Source organism: Mesoplodon bidens (genome assembly GCF_964165515.1).
Source record: "Mesoplodon bidens genome assembly, chromosome: 3".
Taxonomy (NCBI): domain Eukaryota; kingdom Metazoa; phylum Chordata; class Mammalia; order Artiodactyla; family Ziphiidae; genus Mesoplodon; species Mesoplodon bidens.
In genome coordinates, this window is record NC_138178.1 from 82,362,181 (window position 1) to 82,383,780 (window position 21,600).

Here is a 21,600-nt window from a genome sequence, read left to right on the forward strand (position 1 = left end):
ATTATTCTCAATGAAGTAAGTCAGACAGAGAAGACAAATACTATATGATATCACTTATATGTGGAATCTAAAGAATAATATAAATAAATCTATATACAAAACAGAAACAGACTCGCAGACATAGAAAACAAACTTATGGTTACGAAAAGGGAAAGGAAGGGGGGAGGATAAATTAGGAGTATGGTATTAACAGGTACAAACTACTATACATAAAATAGATACATAACAAGGAATTATTGTATAGCACAGGGAATTATATTCAATATCTTATAATAAACTATAAAGGAATATAACCTGAAAAAAAAAACTGAATCTCTATGCTGTACACCTGAACTAACGCAATATTGTAAATCAACTATACTTCAATTTAAATAAATGTCTCCAGACATTGTCAAATGTCACCTGGTGGAGGGAGAGGCAAAATCACCCCCAGTTAAGAACCACTTTTTAGGCGTGTACATACACACACACACACACACACACACACCCATACCTCTAATGTGTTTCACAATGCTGTTTAAAGGAGGAAACAGACAGCCAGGCTTTCTAGACAAAAACACAAAGTTAAATTAGATAAACTCAAGTAGTATTGTGAGGAAACCACTCTGAGTACAATGTGTGAACTTTAGCGCATGAAGCCTGTAACATGTTTTCTTGCTCAGAGGCCTGTTTTATTTTATATATATTTTATATTTCCAGCGTATCCTTCTGAAGAGCTGAGGTCCTCAGATAAGTGACCATATAAAAGAAAATTTACTACGTATGCCACTATGGTGATCACCCATGCTTCTATCATATTACTTGAATAGTTAGTCTGCAAAGCAAATAATTATCTCTAAATCTCCACTTCTCCTACAACTGAAAAAGCCTATAACGTTTCCATTGTCCCTGAATCAATACTTGTTAATTAAAAAAAAAAACTAGTTAAAATGTTACTGTCAAATTTATTATTCCTTCTCATGTATTAGCCCACCCACTCGTAAGAACTACCTGATATAATACTTCACTGATGCTTCTTTGCACAGATATTTCTACCTGTTCAAATTCTGACTCTCATGTAGACTCGCTCTGAGAAAGTCTGTGAGGCAAACAGCATGACGGTCTCCATCATTTTGAAACTTGCTGCCGATGTGCATTTTCCCCTGCTGACAGCAGCATTCCAAAAGAATCAATTTCTTTCTCATAAGAACTTGGTCAATTTTTTCCTGCTCTTCAGATGTCATCTTGTCAAAAAATGAAACCACTGGGAGTCATTTCTATACGCTGTTCTTTGCACTATTTAGCTGTCTGGGGTTATTGACTGGAAAATAAATCCTTATCCATGGTAATGATGGAATGGCTGGGTCATAAGATGCCCAGGTTTTCAACTTTAAGATATGATACCATTTTGTTCTCCAAATGGCTGAACCCATTAGAAATTCCAGTAACAGCGTTTTAGAGGTGTAGCTACTTCTTACACAAAGGGGTGTTTAGTTTTACTAATAACCTTTAGAAGTACACATTACACTTGACATTCTTTGCAATCCATGGAAGACTTTTACCCATCCAAAGAATTTGCTGACAGATGCATGTGCTTCCACGTGCTCTCTGACCACTCTGCTCAGGGGATATCACATCTGCCAATCAATGGCTTGCATAAGTTCAAGACCGGAGTTCCAGTACGACTGATCTGAATCTCGACCTCCGCCCTGAGTTAACTCCAAATGACCTGTCTTTTTTGCCATTCATTGCTAGTTGGAAAATGACTGATGAGATTAAATACTTGATTTTTCCAGAATCCAGAATCATGTATCTGAGTCGTGAGTATACCTGTGGTAGAGAATTGGGTGACCATGAAAGATGTGTGATCCCCCTCTGGAGTGCAGAGTTTTTGTGGGGAAGTGTCTTTCCAGGAAGCACTACATTCCCCAGTTTCTAGACAGGACTAGTTCTTACCTAGGAGATAGGAGCAGAAGTGATGTTGTCTCCTGCAGGTTAAAGTGATTCAGACACACATGTGACTTCCACCCAATCCCTCTCCCCATGCCATCAGCTGACCCTCTCCCCATGCCATCAGCTGAACGAAAAGAACTCTGGGCACCTGGTGGAGATGGAAGGAACCAGGACCCTGAATAACCACATGGGAAGCTTTCCAACCAGTTTGGACTGGGAACTGAGAAATATATTTTTATTGTGTTAATCCACTGAAAATCAGTGTTAATCTGTTGCAGGAGCCAATATCACCCAAATTAATACAGAAACCATACACAGCTAAAGGAGACTTTATGTATGGACAAATTTGTATTTGCCCTTTTAATAAAAGCAGTATACATATTTGTAGTTCTCAAGTGCACAGATGCAGGAGGCAAGGGCCAAAAGCCAGCATCTACTGCTTGCTATTTATCCAAAGGAGTTGAAAATGTGTCTACACAAAAACCTGCACATGGATGTTTATAGCAGCAGCTTTATTCATAATTGCCAAAACTTGGAAGCAACCCAGACGTCCTTCAGCAGGTGACTAGATAGATAAACTGTGGTACATCCAGACAATGGAATATAATTCAGCACTAAAAGAAATAAACTATCAGCCATGAAAACCATGGAGGAAACTTAAATGCATGTTACTAAGTGAAAGAAGCCAATCTGAAAAGGATACATACTGCATGATTCCAACTATGTGACATACTAGAAAAGATAACTATGGAGACATTAAAAAGATCAGTGGTTGTCAGGGGCTGAGGCGGGGGAAGGGATGAAAGGCAGAGCATAGAGGATTTTTAGGGCAAAGAAACTACTCTGTATGATACTGTAATGGTAGATACATGTCATTATACATGTGTCCAAACCCATAGAACGTACAACAGCAAGAGTGAACCCTAATGTAACCTATGGACTCTGAGTGATTATGATGTGTCAAAGTAGGTTCATCAGTTGTAACAAATGTACCACTCTGATGGGGGTTGTTGATAATAGGGAAGCTATACATCTGTGGTGGCCAGGGGCATGTGGGAAATCTCTGTACCTTCCTCTCAGTTGTGCTGAAAACTAAAACTGCTCTAAAAAATGAAGTCTATTTAAAAATACGAACTATAGGGGGAAAAGTCAGCCCCTTTGGATTTGCTCTTAACCCCTCTTGGACCCAAGGCCTTTGGATCGTGAGAGCAGTAAAGTCACTGGTCCAGTGCTGAACACCCAGTAGTACACATTAAATGTCAATTTCCCTCATCTCCTCAGTTCTTAATAGCTAACAGAATAATGGATGCTACTCAGATACTGGACATCATGGAGGCATTATCCAATGGGAAGAATATAGCCACCTACCACTTAATCAAAAGTGAAAACAGAAAAAGGAAGCCTATAGGAGGAGAAGGCACGGAAAATTTTCTTGGCCACAAGTAGGCAGAAACACCATCTGCTCTTGTATGATTCTGCTGTTGCTTTTAGGGTGTGGTTACTGTAAGACCTTAATATTGTTTTGCTCGTTTTAGAATCATTTTAAGGAAGTAAAGCCTAGTTTACAATATGCTTTTACGTCACCTTATGGATTTACTTTGTGTTCATCATTTAAAAAATAGTTTTGATAATACAACCTTTCGAATGTTTCCAAAAGCAATCCTTAGAGAGATGCTGTGTTATCCCCCTACTTTTTCCTTCAACTGAAGGCTCTATTCCTGACCAATATGCCAGCAATATAGGGCGTGTGTCTTTTTATCTTTATTTTTTTTTACTATGTGCAAAATCATGCATACACTTTATAAAAATAAATTCAGATAGTAAAGAAATGTGAAAGAAAAACAGACAAAATGGGATCATGTTATACACTTAGTTTGGCAGCTTGTTTTCTGGATTAAACTATTTGTCTTGGGCATCTCTTCATGGACATCCTTCCCATGACAAGCACCCTCAGTACATTTAAAGACCTGAGATCTCACTTTAGAGACAGGAGTTAACGGATGTTAATTCAGGATTCCTTTAACCCTGTCTGCCTATTATCCCAGCCCACTTCACATGAGTGTGGGCAGAAACAGCCAGGTCCAAGGAACTCATCTGGGCAGAGATGTAGCCAAAGAGGGAAGAGTTTTACAACTTTGATCATGGCTAGCTCTCCTACAAGGGACTCTTTGTAGCAGGAGTCTACAAGTCAACATTGCCAGGGATGAGATGCTAATCACTTGAGCATGACAGTAGCAGACCACAAGGCAAGAAGCCGTCTACCATAGAGCTTCTGGATGTGTCACTCTAAGATCAGAGACTTAAACTAGGCAGCAAGGCTGAGCCCCAGCCACGGACAGGATGCACATGTTTGAGGGTCCCTTCTGCACACACAATGGTCTTACAGCTATTGTCCATCACAAGAAGTACTTAAACAGAGGCGATCTCTCCAGGAGGGTGAAATGAAATACAGCAGCTGCTCTCAGATCACTGTATTTCCTGGAGGTTCCTGCTTCATTCCCTAAGATCGCTGGGCATTGGCCAGGAGGATGTCACCCAGTGGCCAGATTGCCTGTTTCAACAGTGACACTGTGTGGCAAGACCGGTAACAACAACCAAAAATCCTGGCTAAAGATGATAGTATCCAGGAATCATGGAGTATCCCTGGCGAGATGAGGAGAGAGGATAGCAGGAAAAGAAAAAAATACATTCTCCATGGAGGCATTATGGGATAATGGACGACTTATGTTAAATATTAAAATAAATGATACATCTCAAGCTGATGAATAAGAAGAAAAATAACAAAGGCAGCTGCCTTCTGCTATATATCCTCTGTGATTCAGGCATGTGAGGTTCTTTGAATGTCACCTCATCTACGCTTCACAGCAAAACTTATATAAGATGTGTACTTATTTTCATTATTTGGAGGAACCATAAAGTTGGAAAAGTTAAGGAACTTGCCCAAGTTTACACTTGCCAAGATGTGCTAAATTGGCTGTTCAAACCTAAAACACTCTACTCCCCAACCCAGGTTCTCTTCATGATTCCAGAGAATATGGGGGAAATGAAAGTCACCGATGACCTCCAAAGGGAAGGGAGGAGTCTCTCATTACTTTCTCTGACCCATGTAGGTGTGGAGGGGTCAGGAAAGACCTAAGAGCTTCCACCAACCCAAGGAAAGCATCCCTACCAACTGAAAATCTCAGTTTCAGACATCATCGTCTCTAGCCCAAACCTTACAAAATATCTATGCATTTTTCACCTCCAATTTCTCATTGAGTCTCGTAAAAATTGATAGCAAAATGTATCAATAAATAGTACTCTTCTTACTATTCTATGTCATACTGATTTTCTGGGCACAATGCCCAACTTGGTTTAATTTATCTTTATTAATTAAGCTAGAGCTTTGTAAAGTATGGCGGTTTTATTAAATTGATGTGACCTAGCCAGCTGCTACTAGTACAAATGCGTGTGGCAGTAGAAAGAGTTGTCACAGAGGAAATATTCTATTTCTTATCTCCTCTAATAGCCCAACAAAACCCAATGCAAAGAAATCTCATCCTGACGTTTAACCCTTCTCCTCCTCCTCCTCCTTGAGCTTTGATGGGACTGGGGATATGTTAATCTGGGATCATTTGGTTGCAAGGAAGGAAAACACATCAAGCTAGTCCATAGTAAATCATGGGTTTGCTCTAAAATAATCTTTTCTCAATTTTACTCCATAGGAACATAATGGACTTAGAAAGTGGCAAGTGTCCAAAATTTCTATAACAGACTCAGTGTTTATGAAATCAAGCCTCACAGTTTAAAAGCTAAGGTGTAGCTGATGGAAATCAGGAGTCAGGAAGAGGTGAGTGGAGGTAGAAGGAAGAGGAGTGAGAATGTACTTGTACAATATGGGAAGAAAAGTGATACCATTAGCAATTAATAGAATGAAAGAGGTTAAAATGAAAACAATAGAGGGGAAAAATGATGGTATAACTGGAAGGGGAGGAGGGGGCAGGGAAGATAGATAGTAGTGTGTGGGAGTTAGCTACTGCTGCATAACATATCACCCCAAAACTCAGTGGCTTAATACAATCATCATTTATTATCACTTACTCATTTGCAGGTGAGCCAGATTTCAGCTGATCTAAGCTGGGTCTGGCTAGATGGTTTTGCTTCCCTCTGTGGGTCTACGAGTCAACTGGGAGAGCTTTGCCCCACATCTTTTATCCTTCTGAGACCAGCAGGCTAGCGAGGTGCTGACAGAGGTACTTGAGGGCAAACCCTACTGCACAAGCACTTTTCTAATCCCTGCTTACATCATGTCTGCGAACATCCCATTAGCCAAAGGACACCATGTGGCTGAGCCCAAAGTCAGAGGGTGAAGAGTAGAGGTGGGAGGATCTGCAGAGCCCCATGGCAGTGGGCATGGAGATAGGGAGGGGGTGAAGGACTAGAACCAATGGAGGCAGGAAAGGTGGGTGACGGTAGAGGTGAACTAAGTTCTCATATAGGTGAACTAAATACTACCAAAGCAGAAACCAAGAAACAATACTCCATAGGATGGATGGTGTAGTGGTACAAGTCTATTATTTAGAGAACCAAATTAACACTCAGAGAACTAAAAATTGAAACAGGGACTTCCCTGGTGGTCCAGTGGTTAGGAACCCATCTTACAATGCAGGGGACACCAGTCCAAGCCCTGGTCGGGGAACTAAGATCCCACATGCTGCAGGGCAACTAAGCCTGTGCGCTGCAACTACTGAGTCCACGGCCAAAACTAGACGCAGTCCAGCCAAAAAATAAGTAAATATTTTAAAAAAAGAAGAAGAAAGAGAGTTGTTTCCTTCTGGAGATTAGTATCAAGACGGGGAGGGGTGGGTTAAGGCTTATAAACCTTTTATTTGTTGTTTGAATTTGTAACTGTATATAATTATTAAAGATATTTTTAATTAATTTTAAAAATCTAAAAACAGACACTGACCACTATATGCAATACACCAGATTAAAGATTAAAAAGAGACAATCTTCCCCTTCACAGTCTTGTGAGGAAGACGGCGCTATAAACAAATAGTGACAATACTGTTCCATAGGAGGACACAGTGCTAAGACAGCACAAAGGAGAAGGAAACTCAGTGCATTAGGAATGGATGAGGGAAGACTTAGCAGGAGTGGGGACTTTTGAACTGAGATTTGAAGTACAGGAATTTGAGAATGACCTCTCTCCTGCCCAAAATCTTTAGAAATGGAAAAACGTGTTTAAGGCCATAGCTATCCTAGAAAGCAAAGAGGGGTACCCTTGGTGGGTGGGTAACTTGGTAAAGAAGGAAGCTACAGACTGAAATATGCTCAGAAGGCTTTTGCACCACTTTTGGGCAAATACCCACAAGAATTGAGAGCAGGGACTCAAACAGATATTTATACACACATACTTATAGCAGCATTATTCACAATAGCCAAAAAGAGTAAACAACCTAAGTGTCCATCAATAGATGAATGGATAAACAAAATGTGGTATATACATATAATGGGATATTGTTTAGCCTTAAAAAAGGAATAAAATCCTGGCACATGTTATAGCATGGACGAACCTTGAGGACTTTATGCTAAGTGAAATAAGTCAAACATAAAAGGACAAATACTGTACGATTCCAAGTATATAGGTCCCTAGAGTCATCAAATTCATAGAGACAGGAAGTAGAATGCTGGTAGCTAGGAGATGGAGGCAGGGGAGATGGGGAGTTGTTTAATCAGTGGAGTTTCAGTTCAAGAAGATGAAAAAGTCCTGGAGATGGATGGTGGTGATAGTTGCACAACAATGTGAATGCACTTAATGCCACTGAACTGCACACTTAAAAATGGTTAAAATAATAAATCTGTCGCATGTATTTTTACCCCAATTTAAAAAAGAATGAAAGAAAGCTATTGTGAAGCTGGGTACAAGCTCTAGAGAGCTCCCAGCCTGGAGGCTTAGTGTGAGAGGGCTGGGCAGAGGATGACTGTCAGTAGGTAATAAGGTGGAACCCCAGGAGGGCCACATCCCACTGAGTCAGGAGAGTGTGGAACCCTCAGTTGGAGAGGTAAGGCAGTACAGCTAGATATCATTCATATGGGAATAAAACACCAAACAATACACCATGTTCCCATGGCAACACACATGTTTATGTAAACACATAGAAAAAGATCTGGAAGCTTACCACTGACAATATCTTTGGCGAAAGTAAAGGAGAATTTTAGCTTTCCCTGAATGTTTGGGTTTTTTAACTCCAAGAATATATTTATGCATTTATATAAGCATGTATTTATATACGAAGAACAAGTTTAGATGAGAAAAGGATGGTGCGCTAGTGTCTTTGTCTTTTTTTAAACTGAAGTATAGTTGCTGTACAATATTATGTTACAGGTGTAAAATGTAGTGATTCACAGTTTTTAAAGTTATTGTAAAATATTGGCTATATTCCCCGTGTTGTACAATATATCCTTGTAGCTTTTTTTTTTTTTTTCTGCAGTACGCAGGCCTCTCACTGTTGTGGCCTCTCCCGTTGCGGAGCACAGGCTCCGGACGCGCAGGCTCAGTGGCCATGGCTCACGGGCCCAGCCGCTCCACGGCATGTGGGATCTTCCCGGACCGGGGCACGAACCCATGCCCCCTGCATCGGCAGGTGGACTCTCAACCACTGCGCCACCAGGGAAGCCCAACACTGGGCATTTTAAGTGCAGAACATTGAGGAGCTGCCAGCCTTCTCTGCCTCCATGTCAGACCCACATTTTCCATGCCACAGACAACAGCACATCTCGGCCTCTCTTGAACTCTCTCTTATTTTGATCAAGAAGTTTTGTGAGAAAAGTGGAACTAGAAGTAAAGGAGGCATCAGTCCTGACTCAGTCACTTATTTAAATCCATTTGCTTCTGTTTCCTTGTTTCAAAACTAGTAGTAATAACAATGGCTGTTATCATAGGATTGTTGCAAAAACTAAAGAAGAATACAGATATTTAGGATAGTCTGCATGAAAAAAATAGAAAGGGATATAGAAAATACTCGAGATTAGCTGCAGATGGAAGGTCGTCTGGGTACAACATTTATTTCTCCAATTAAATTGTAAAGTTGTCCAGGTATTGTCCCCTGCTTCCCCCACAAAGCTTTTAGTCTTCGCTTCATTGGTTATCTCGCTTTGGTATGTTATGAAATGCTTGTCCCAGCAGATGGCAGAAGAGAACTGAGTCAGGAAAACCAGCCTGGACATTTCAATGGGCAGAGTGAACCAAGTTAAAGGGTCCACATCTTAATGTGCAGGCTGAAATAGCTCTAGACCTTGATTTCATGGTTGTCATTGACCTTTCCTAACTAAGTTGGGTCTGGAAAGTCATGAGGGCAACCACTGTATCAAAAAAACTTCTTCAAGAACATTCTTTCCCTGAGCATCTCCAAGGTACTAGAGACACACAGATGAATACAAAATAGTCCCTGCCCCCAGGGAGTTCACAGTTAGCTGAAATCAAACAAGGAGATGACAACTTGCATTTTGCAGGGCTGCCCTATCATGACAGCAACTGTCTGAATGTGACAGGATGCCAGGTTTGGGTTGCCTGCTTCAAACCATCTTAGAGACATGGCATGTCTCTCCAGCCCCACTGTCTCCATCCAAGTCCACCTCATCATCTCTGGCTTCAATTACTGCAGCAAACTCCTAAGAGAACCCCCTTCTAGTACTAGTCTTATCTCAAGTTCATCCTCAGGGTAAGCTTTCTAAAATGCAAACATAGTTCTACTATACACCGTCTACATGAAAAGATTTAATGGTTCCTCATTGTCCTCATAATAACACCCATACACTTCACCTTCCTTATAAGGCCTTTCATGATCTGACCTCTGCTTTCCTCTCCTGCTTCATCTCCCCCCCTCCATCTCCCATGCAATCTATACATCAACCCAAGAAATTACTTTCAATTTCCCAAATGCTTTTTATTCCCTGCTGGTCTTAGCCCAAGTTGTTTTTCTCTCTGCCTAGAATACCTTAAAACTAAAACCCATTCCCTCTGACCAGTTGTTCTCCTTAATCTGGCTAGCTAGTATTTATCCTTCAGGTCTCAGATTAGATGTTATTTCCTTTGGGAAACATTCCCTGATGGTATAAGACCGGGTTGAATAACCCTCCTGGGTACTCCATAGCACTCTCTACTTCCATTTTCCTAGCATTTATCATACTAGAAATGTGCGTATCTTCCCCCGACTACTGTAAGCTCCTTGAGGATAGGATTCCCTCTTGTTCAACAATGTATCCCCATTTCTTGGCACAGTGCCTGGTACAGAGCAGCACACAATCAAAATAAATTGAGTAGATGAATAAATAAATCATAAAACACAGTTGACACCATTCAAGGAATCATAAGATCTTTGGGACATGAGATTTTAAGAAAGTAGATCTTCCTGTGTATGTCAGCCCCAATTCCTTTCCATCTAGTTGTCAACCACACATGCTCAAGACAGGTTGTTTTGGTGCAGATAGGCTGGAGACATGGAGAAGATCATCCAATCAATCTTTTCATCTACAGCAAAGATGTTCTGTAAACTTGAAAAAAAAAAAAAAAAGCGAAGACTTTAACAAAGGGACTACTCGCAGAGTTTCCTTCATGGTAAAGGGAACACACAAGGCTTGGTAAGGTGTCGAGAGCCTAGCAATGGTGAGAAGCTGATAGATACCACCCCCAGGGCCTCTTGAGACCAGAGGAGGAAATACTGTTATTAAGAGCCCAGTGAGAAAGGAACCCTGGAGGAAGGGCTGTCTAGTGGGAGTGGTACAGATGGGAAGATGCAACTACAGCCACAGGACGCCCAAACCGGAAGACAGCAGAGGAGAAACACCCAGGCCTCTTTTTACTCCACCATTCATCTCCCTGCCCCACCTTGGCTCTCGCTGGCTGAAACTGAAAGCCAGCTGGTAAGAGAGCCTGGGTGATGCAGTCCACGGGACTCAGCAGGGCAGAACATGAATCTGGAAAGGGAGGAAAACAAAGAATAACCCACATCCTTACCTAAGCCAGCATCTGGGAGAGCAGGACTGTATCTTCTCTGTGTCCTTGGGAAAATGTAATTAAATATAAAATATAGAGTTTAGTATTTAATTTTTTCACTCCTTACATACTTTTAAAATACAGAGAGGTCCAGAAATAAATATAACAGACACTCACATACCTACAACTCAGATGTAACACGTGAACTTTTTGTCATGACTGTTTCAGAGTTGATGTTATTGTTTAAGGAAAAAAATTGCAGATAAAGTTAGGAGCACCCTCTTTTCTCCCTCTAATCCCTCCCCTCTCCCATTTTCTCCTGAGATAATCACTAAATTGGTAGGTATTCCTCCATTCACAATTTTGCTACATACATTTGTATGCATAAACAATATATAACATTGTTTTATATCATTTTGTAATTTACAAAGTAGTCCCATATTGTGTATATCCTTTTGAATCTTTTTTTACACAGCACAATGTTTCTGAGATTTATTTGTGTTGATACGTATAGATCTGGTTAGTCTGTTTTAACTTCTATGTGGTTTTCTATTGTTTGAATATTTACATTTCCTGTGTTACTAATATATTTGAATTTATTTCCACCATTCTTATTTTGTGTTTTTTCTATCTATGTTTTTCTTTTCCTTCCCTTTTTTTGCAGAGCAGGGGAGGAAGGGGATAACCATGTTTTCTTTATTTCCTCTGTTTCCTTTAACCATTTAGAGAGTTACAGATTCTATTTCTTTTCTTTCAATTTATTATCTTAATTTGTTAACATGCATAGTTGACCTAAAGAAAATATTAGGATATTAGACTATTTTAGTTCCGGATTATCCTCTCCCACCTTCCATGTTATTGTTGTCTAGAATTTTAGTTCCTCATCTTTAACCACAAAATATAATCATTTAAAATTTTGTTTTTAGTCAAAGTTTATTTATATTTGTCCGCATGTTTACTAACTGCCTTGCATCCTACTTCTTTCTTCCGCACTATATTTTCTTCTCTTTTTAAAAATAAATTTATTTATTTATTTATTTGTGGGTACATTGGGTCTTCGTTGCAGCACGCAGGCGAGCGGGGGCTACTCTTGTTGCAGTGTGCAGGCTTCTCATTGCAGTGGCTTCTACTGTTGCGGAGCTCGGGCTCTAGGCACTCGGGCTTCAGGAGTTGTGGCATGTGGGCTTAGTTGCTCCACAGTATATAGGATCTTCCTGGACTGGGGCTCAAACCCGTGTCCCCTACATTGGCAGGCGGATTCTTAACCACTGCACCACTAGGGTAGTCCCTATTTCCTTCTTCTTAAAGTGCATCTTTTAGTAGTTCTTTCAGTAAGAAACTGTGAATGATTGTTTTAATCATTATCTAAATGTTTTTATCTTTTCAAATGTTTTTTATTTCACCCTCACCCCTGAATGATAGTTTAGCTAGGATAAAATTACTAGACCTAGGGTCTTCCCTGGTGGTCCAGTTGTTAAGATGCTGTGCTTCCACTGCAGGGGGCACGGGTTCGATCCCTGGTCAGGGAACTAAGATCCCACATGCCTCGCAGTGAGGCCAAAAAAAAAAAAGAATTACTAGACTGAAAATTGCATTCCTTTAGCAGTTTGAAAATACAGTACTATTGCCTCTGGCCTCTACTTTTGCTGATGAGAACCCTGCTCCCCACTGATGTACTCGCCTTTGTAGATGATCTGTTTTGTCTCCCTGGTACTTTGTGTTTGTTTGTTTTTGTTCTTTGAACGTTTGGAAATGGTATCAAATTTAAAGAAAATTTGCAAAATAAAAATAGTACTAAAAATATTCATACACCATTTATCTAGTTTCATCCACGATTAATCTTTTACTCTATCTGCTTTATTGTTTGTTCTCTCTCCATACCCATACATACACACGTACACACTCACACACACAGCACATAATTTTTTTCTGAATCATTTGAGGATAAGTCATGCATATCATGTTCTTTACCCCTAAATACTTCAATGCACATTTCCTTAAAGACATCGTCTTAGGTAACTGTCAGCACAGTTATCAACTTTAGTAAGTTTAAAATTATACATTTTTATTTAATCTTTCATTCTTATTCTGATTTTCTCAATTGACTCAGTAATATCCTTTATAGCATCCTCTCCCCTATCCCCAAAGTACACAGCCCAATCTAGTCTCAGGTATTGCATTTAGTTGTGTTGTATCTTTAACCTCCATGAATCTGGACTTTTTATATAGACTTTCCTTATTTTTTATGACATTGAAAGTTTTATTACATCCCCCTCCCCAGTTTGTAAATAGGATGTTCCTCATTTGGGGGTTCTTCTAACGTTTCTTCACTAGATTCATGTTATACATTCTTGCCTGGAAAATTACATAGGTGATGTGTGCTCAAAGTATCATATTTGGAAGCACATGATATTCCAAGAGAGGGAATGTTTTCTCTTTGTGATCTTAATAAAATATGCAGTAAACATGAATTGATTTTATCTTAATTGTGACTCAGCAATGATTCTACAATCTGAAGATTCATATTTAACTAGTGTTTTCATTAAGCTAGACCCAAAAATGTATAAGAAAAAACTACCTTATTCTTTCTTCCAATCTCTTCAAACTCTCTCTGCAGATCCTTCCCTTTTCCTACATGGAATCTCAAATAATAACTTAATAATTGTATTATTTTAGGATAGTCCAATACAATATCAAAACTATAAATTTACTTAAATTCAAGTCATCCATTCCATGGCTCAAGAAGCAGTCATCCTTGCCCACTATTAATGGACATGCAGCTCTGTCCCTGGAGTGTAACCACTGCTTGTCACTCTGCTGACAGTCAGGAGCACCTCCAACCATGGTCTCTTGATTTTGGATTTTTCAGGCATGAGATATATATCTTCCCTAGAATCTTCCAGCTTCAGGAGACACATATCAAGCTTTCCAGATACCACCATTGAAGTCACTTTCTCTTGGTTTAAAATGAGAGGGCAGCATCTTCCTGCTTCTTCTCTTTGAGTGGTCATAAGAACATAGCATATCAATGACTCTCTCGTAAAAACTCCCTCTCTAAGCCTTTTCATCTTTAACTTTTTATATAGATCTGAAGGAGGCAATTGGCTCATATTGTCAAAACCAGTTTTGCAATCTATTAGCATGTCCTACATTTGTGACCAAGAAGCTACCTTTAAAATCGGGGTGATACTTGTGACCTATTGAACAGTTCTTGATCTTTTGGTCTCAGGAGAAACTAAAAAAATGGTCTTATTTTCACATCCAGTTAGCCATGTCATTCATCTCTTCTGGAAAATTCTCAGTCATTATCTTTTTGAATATTACTTTTCCCAATCCCTTTCTCTCCTCTCCTTCTGGAACTTCAGTTGGACATACGTTGGTGCATCTCATTCTATGATCATTCTAGTCTCATGTCACAACCTCTCTTTCATTTTTTTTTTCATCTCATAATCCTTTTATGTGGCATTCTGGGTAGTTTCCTCAGAAAAATCTTCCAGTTCACTAAATTTTCTTTCAGCTGTGTTTCGTTCACTATTTCACCCATCCACGGAGGGTTTTATAATTCCATTGACTATTTTTAATAATTAAAAGTTTAATTTGCTTATTTTTGATATATACCTTTCCATTTTTCATATTGTACTCTTCTTCCGTTTTAATTTCTTTTTCTAAAATGTATGTGATTGTTTTAAAGATCCTTATGTTATCATCTCTCTCAGATGAGTACATGATTTTAAGCCCTTAGGGTGCTAATCCTTCCTCATGTTGTGCCTACCAACCACCCCACATGGTGGATGGTTTCCTTATGTGAGTTGTTATTTTATATTGTGAGCTAATACTTACTGAACATCTCATGCACCTGAGGTTATGAAAGTATCCCTTCAGAGTAGTTTGCATTTGTTTCTGTTGACTATTTTAGAGAGTTCATTGGTCTAGGCCATTCTATCTATAATGAAGTTAGAGAACATTTGGATTCAATACTTACACGTGGCACAGGAATGGGGTTTAACTTTTAACAGAAGACTTTTTTTTTTCTTTTTTCTTTTTTTACTGTGTTTACTATGAGACTGACTTTTTTTTTTTTAATTTATTTATGGCTGTGTTGGGTCTTCGTTTCTGTGCAAGGGTTTTCTCTAGTTGTGGCAAGCGTGGGCCACTCTTCATCACCGTGCACGGGCCTCCCACTATCGCGGCCTCTCTTGTTGTGGAGCACAGGCTCCAGATGTGCAGGCTCAGTAATTGTGGCTCACGGGCCCAGCTGCTCCACGGCATGTGGGATCCTCCCAGACCAGGGTTCAAACCCGTGTCCCCTGCATCGGCAGGCAGACTCTCAACCACTGTGCCACCAGGGAAGCCCCAGAAGACTTTTTTTCTACACAGAATATCAGGCACAGATAGGCTCCCTTGCTGCTTTTTTTTGGGGGGGGGGGGACTGTGGATAACAGGAGGAGTTTTCTAGTTCCCTTTTTTTGGAGAAAGCAGCCACTCCCTGCCATCTGGTTATATGCAAGAGGTTCAGTTTAGTTCTTTGTGTCACATGCTTCCTGTCACTGCAAGGGAGTTCAGTCCTTAACCCCAAGTTCCTGGGGCCCATATCAAAGTCTGGTCTATCCCTAAGTCACTGTAGCATTGGCTGGTACACCTATTGCTCCCCTTGTGAATTACCCCTTCATTTCTGCTATCTGGTAATCTTTTTTTTTTTTTCCTTTGAGTTTGTTGTATTTTTATTTTTCCCAATGTTTTCTTTTGAAATTTTTCAATACGTGAAAAGAATAGTATGCTCAACATTTTCACACCCTTTACTTAGATCTATAATTAGGGGAGAAAGAGCGAGAGAGAGAGAAATCGGCTTCCTCTTTATTGAAGTGCCTGTTCAATGCTTTTGTCAACTTTTTCTATTGAGCTGTCTTTTTCTTATTGATTTATAAGAATTCTGGATACAACTCATTTGTCAATTAGGTGTGTGGCCAATGCCTTTTATCATCTGTAGCCTGTGTTTTCACTCTCTTAATGGTGCCTTTTGATACTTAGAAGATGTTAATTAATGAAGTTAGATTTATCAACCTATTCCTTTACAATTAATTGGGTTTGGGTTTGTTTTGTTTTGTTTTGTTTTTTTGTTCTTCATAAGAAATTGCTCTTCACCTTTATTCTATGCATTTGCAATAGTAGGTGGGGGTATCTATTAGCTCAGTCTAGCATTTTGCCAAAACCTACCATACAGCTTGTAAAGGAAAACAACATAGAAAGAGCAATAAACAATCAAGGAGCTTGAAATTTAGCTCTCATGACACTATCTACAGTATTTGTATGACCTATTGAAAATTACATAACCCCTAGTGTTTAGTTTAGCTGGGACTTCAATCATTTGGTCACCCCATTATGTGTCTTCAAACCAATTAAATATCAATTATTTTCCCAAGGGTTTTGTTAGTTGAAACCTCAAATTTACGTCATACTTAATGAGAAAAATATTTTAAGTATATTTACATTTGGATGTACTTCCTAGGGTAGGGGTTGGAGAAATCTGTTGTCAACATTTTTCAGTTATAATCGATGAAAAAGTTTAAAAGTAAAGAAGAAAGTCCCTTCACTTCTAAAAATCTCAGTTTCCTCCTCAGCAGGATGATCATATAATTTATTATCCAAACCAAGACATTTTGATAGTGAAAGGAAGTGATATTCATTGCTATTCTGGAACAACTGGTATAAACTGGGACTGTCTTCGGCATCTCTGCATGTGGTTGCTCTGCCCTTTTGTAAAGTGGGAGAGCTATACTAGATGATCTCAGAGATTTCTCTGGTCTCACATTCTATTACCCTAGGAGGGAAAAAAAGGAAATATCTGTATTTCTTTAAATTTATTTCCTACTCTGATAAATAGGGATGTTGTCACTTTTATTATATGGTCTAATTTTTAATAATCTATGCTATAGTGAAAATTTTAATAACTTAGATAAACTTTTAGGTAGAGGAATATGACTAAGACAGGCTAAACTTCCCTTTTGCTTTTTCCCAAGAACATGTAATCATACTCAAAACTCCAGCCATGAAGTTTGCTCATCGTGCCTAGTAAGAGGGCCAATCCAGAGTGTTTGGAGTGGTCTCTGTCTTTTGGATCTATCCCTAGTGAGTTCACTGGGAATCTAAGCCCCTCAAAACCCCAGTTCTTACAGCTGTGTTCTCCATGGTCCAGACGCCTCTGGCAACCTTTAAAGTTTCCTCACAAATTCCTATGAAATAACGTTAAGTGAAGAAAATAGAAGAGGCACCAAGACCAAAAAAAAGAAGGAATGAAAAAAAAAAAAGTCAAGAGAACAGAATAAGAAGCCTAGAAACAGACAACAGACCCACCCCCATATAAATGGTAACTTGGAACTTGACAGCAGTGGCATTTCAAACCACTAGGAAAAGAAAACACAATTTAAATACAGTACTAGTGTATTACTAATCTATTGCTGCATTAAAAAGAGGCTGGGGATATGGGGATATATGTATACATATGGCTGATTCACTTTGTTATACAGGAGAAACTAATGCAGCATTGTAAAGTGATTATACTCCAATAAAGACATTAAAAAATTAATTAAAAAATAAAGAAATAAAAATTATCCCCAAATTCAGCAGATTAAAAGAATACACATATATTATCTCAGTTTCGAGGGGTCAGGAATCTAGATACCACATAGCTGGGTCCTTGGCTTCCAGGGCATCCCTCAAGAAATCAAGGTGACAGCTGAGGAGCTGCAGTCATCAACTCAAGGTTTAGCGGGGGCAGTATGTACTCCCAAACTCACCCAGTGGTTGTTAGCAGGATTCAGTTCCTCACAGATATCAGACCAGGTGTCTCAGGTCTTTTCAGGATGTTGAGCAGAAACCATCCTTGCTTCCTTGTCACGTGTTCCTCTCCACCACAGCATCTGGCTTCATCAGAGCATGCAAGCTGAAAGGGCAAGAGAGAGAGAGAAAGAAAGTGGCAGCAAGAGAGATGGTCCTAGCAAGGTAGAAGTCACAGTCTTTTGTAACCTTATCACGGGAACATCTCATTACTCTTGTCGTATTCTATTTATGAGAATATTCTCATATCCTCATATTCTAGTCTTGAGGACTAGCCCAGGAGGAAATTACACAAAGGAGGAAGTACCAGGAGGTGGAAAACATTAGAAGTCTGCCTACCACTGGGTCTTACCATCAGTCCAAAATTCCTCTTCCCAGTTTTTCCCAGGAGACCTAGCAATGCAAACTGGACTCCAAATGACCACTTCTGCTATCCCTAGTTCCATATGTAGCAATCCAGACACTCTGAGTTCTACTTTCCAAAGTTATTCTTCTATCCTCTACTAGTCACGCAAATTTAGCCTGTGCTTTCAGAAAATGAACATGGCAGACAGACAAAAGGAAAGCCTATCTAAAGTTAAAAAAAGCATTAAGGATGCTGCCAGTTTCCAAAAGAAATTTTATTCCCTGGTAAAAATAAAATCCTTATTCGGCTTGACCAGTCCACTTGACCCAGAGCCCAACAAAGGAATTTTCCTGTTCACACTCACTGAAGCCACACTGTCTTCCTGAAAGAGTTACTTGGCCCTAGGCTGTAGCTCAGCTCCTACAGAGGGACTTAAAAGGAAACAACAGTTCTTGGTCCAAAGCAATAAAGAGACAAGTGAGTCATAACAGTCTGGATTCTCCACCAGCATAAGCAGTTCCGTGAATCGCCTCTATAAAAACCCTGCCTTTATATCCCAAGCTGTTCCAAGTGCCAAAACCTTCCATTCAAGAGTTTTATAACTCAGCCCTGTGCTCACAAATGTCACTGCACATAAGAGGGCCTTTGATCTCTAGCCATACCCAAGCCCATAGTCTGCAGCGAAGCGTGGTTTGATAGCTATCTAAAGAGAAAAGTGCTTGGGTTTCCTCTCGTCGATTTCTATTCTACTTTTAATAGGCTGCTTAGCTTCAGGCATCTGCCCTCTGCCCTCCCAGCTTCCATCTCAACCAGAAGTAAAACAGGGCCATGGTTATGTGCTTTGAGAGCTCATGAAATAACAGTGGTGGTAGCAAATACTCATAGAGGGCTCACTACATGCCAGGCGCTGTCTTAAGGAGTTTATATAGGCAGTCCTATGCAGGAGGATGAGGAAAGGGAAGCACACAGAGGCAAAGTGACTACATGACAAAGTCAGAGTTAGTAACGGATATGAAACCAACTCATACATCCCCAAAGTACGTCTTGCCACTGAACGGTGAAAGAGAGTAACACAAGCCTTCACTGAGAAGACAAAATATGAAGACAGAAACGTGAGTATCTTTACCATGTGATCCTGCAATACCACTCCTGGACATACATCTGGAGAAAACTCTGCTTCAAAAAGATACATGCACCCCAGTGTTCACAGCATCACTATTTTCAACAGCCAAGACATGGAAGCAACCTAAATGTCCATAAACAGATGAATGGATCAAGAAGATGTGGTATAAATAATGAGGACCTACTTTATAGCACAGGGAACTCTACTCAATACTCTGTAATGGCCTATATGGGAAAAGAATCTAAAAAAGAGTGGATATATGTATATGTATAATTGATTCAGTTTGCTGTACACCTGAAACTAACACAACATTGTAATTCAACTGTATTCCAATAAAATTTTTTTTAAAAAAGAAGATGTGGTATGTATATAATGGAATATTGCTCAGCGAGAAAAAAGAATGAAATAATGCCATTTGCTGCAACATGGATGGATCTAGAGATTATCATACTGAGTGAAGTAAGCCAGACAGAGAAAGACAAATATCATATGATATCACTTATATGTGGAATCCTAAAAAAATGACACAGGGCTTCCCTGGTGGCGCAGTGGTTGAGAATCTGCCTGCTAATGCAGGGGACACGGGTTCGAACCCTGGTCTGGGAGGATCCCACATGCCGCGGAGCAACTAGGCCCGTGAGCCACAACTACTGAGGCTGTGCGCCTGGAGCCTGTGCTCCGCAACGAGAGAGTCCGCGATAGTGACAGGCCCGCGCACCGCGATGAAGAGTGGCCCCCGCTTGCCACAACTAGAGGAAGCCCTCGCACAGAAATGAAGACCCAACACAGCAAAAATAAATTAATTAATTAATAAACTCCTACCCCCAACATCTTCTAAAAAAAAAAAAAATGACACAAATTAACTTATTTACAAAACAGAAATAGACTCACAGACAGAGGAAACAAGATTATGGTTACCAAAGGGGAAAAGTGGAGGGGGAGGGATAAACTAAGAGTTTGCAATTAACATATACACACTATTATATATAAAATAAATAACCAACAAGGACCTACTGTATAGCACAGGAAACTATACTCAATATCTTGTAATAATCTATAAGGGAAAAGCTTCTAAAAAAGAACAGATACAAATATGTATAACTGAATCACTTTGCTGTACACCTGAAACTAACACACCATTGTAAACCAACTATAGTTCAATTAAAAAAAAATCAAAGAAACTCACAATTTGAATTAAAAAAAAAAGAAATATGAGTCTCCCTTTAATAAAGGGAGAAACTTTGGAACAAACTCCTTAGCTCTAAAAGCACTTTCTTTTTCCAGGTACTGTGTTAGAAAAGCCTTCAGTAAGAAGACTAAATGTACAAAGCTTTGAACTAAACCAAAGCCATGAGCTGATTAATCAAATTGAACTGAAGGCCCCAAGTCAGACTAAACTATGCTCTGAGATCTATTGGAAGAAGATTTCTTCTATTGAAAATTTTTCCCCCCATTCAATATAAAGATACAGGACTCCATTACTGTGAAATTCCTTTAGTAAAAGAGGCTTTCTTGACTCATCTGAATTGGAAGGCTTTATGTTTTTAAAGTGTGTTTTTGTTAAGTGTGGAAATTCATCAAATATGGCTAGGTCAGAAGACAGTTCATAACTAAGTCTTAAGATGTATCATTTCAAGCATAACTAAATTCAAAAATTAGATATTCAAAATTAAGTCCAGAGAAGTATCTATCTACAAATAGCTGCTATAATGAAAACTACCTTTTTTCTCTCAGACCATATCAAGTAGTGGAGTCAAGCCACTCCCTGGGAACAGGGGTGGGCTTGTATATGCTGTTGGTGAGCACAGTGTTGGTCACATGGCTGTAGTTGGGTCAATAGAGCCCCACAATTTTGCTGGAATGATTGAGAAAGAGGGGTTTTTATACTGGACTTTCCAAGCAAGTGACATAAAAGCTGTCACTGCTCCAGGCCATCTCACTGGGGACAGCCTGTCTGAAAAGGGAGCCAATATAGAAGGAAGGAGATAGAAACAGATGCCATGATTTTCTTAGAGCATTTGGATCCAGCTGTCCCTGAATCTCCTCCTGTGCGATGTGGTTAACCGAGCCTATAAATCCCTTTGTGTTGTTTTTTTAATTATTTTATTGAAGTATAGTTGATTTGCAGTGTTGTGTTAGTTTGCAGTGTTGTGTTGTGAAACGGTAATTGTTTCACAACAATTACAGTTGTTGTGTACAGCATAGTGATTCAGTTATACATATATATATTCTTTTTCACATTCTTTTCCATCCTGGTTTATTACAGGATATTGAATGTAGTTCCCCATGCTATTCAGTAGGACCTCGTTGTTTATCTATTCTACATATAATAATTTGCATCTGCTAATCCCAAATTCCCCATCCATCCCTCCCCCACCCCAAATCCCT

At 39.6% G+C, this 21,600-nt stretch overlaps 1 long non-coding RNA gene across 1 annotated transcript; it reads right to left on the reverse strand.

Moving 5' to 3' along the window:
* Positions 1-9,634: 9,634 nt before the first annotated feature.
* LOC308614516 lies at positions 9,635-18,481 on the reverse strand. Its single transcript, XR_014015405.1, has 4 exons — positions 18,096-18,481; positions 17,704-17,849; positions 10,931-10,974; positions 9,635-10,467 (listed from the first exon to the last, which is right to left on the reverse strand). It is a non-coding gene; the product is annotated as an uncharacterized lncRNA (long non-coding RNA).
* Between the last annotated feature and the right edge of the window lie 3,119 nt (positions 18,482-21,600).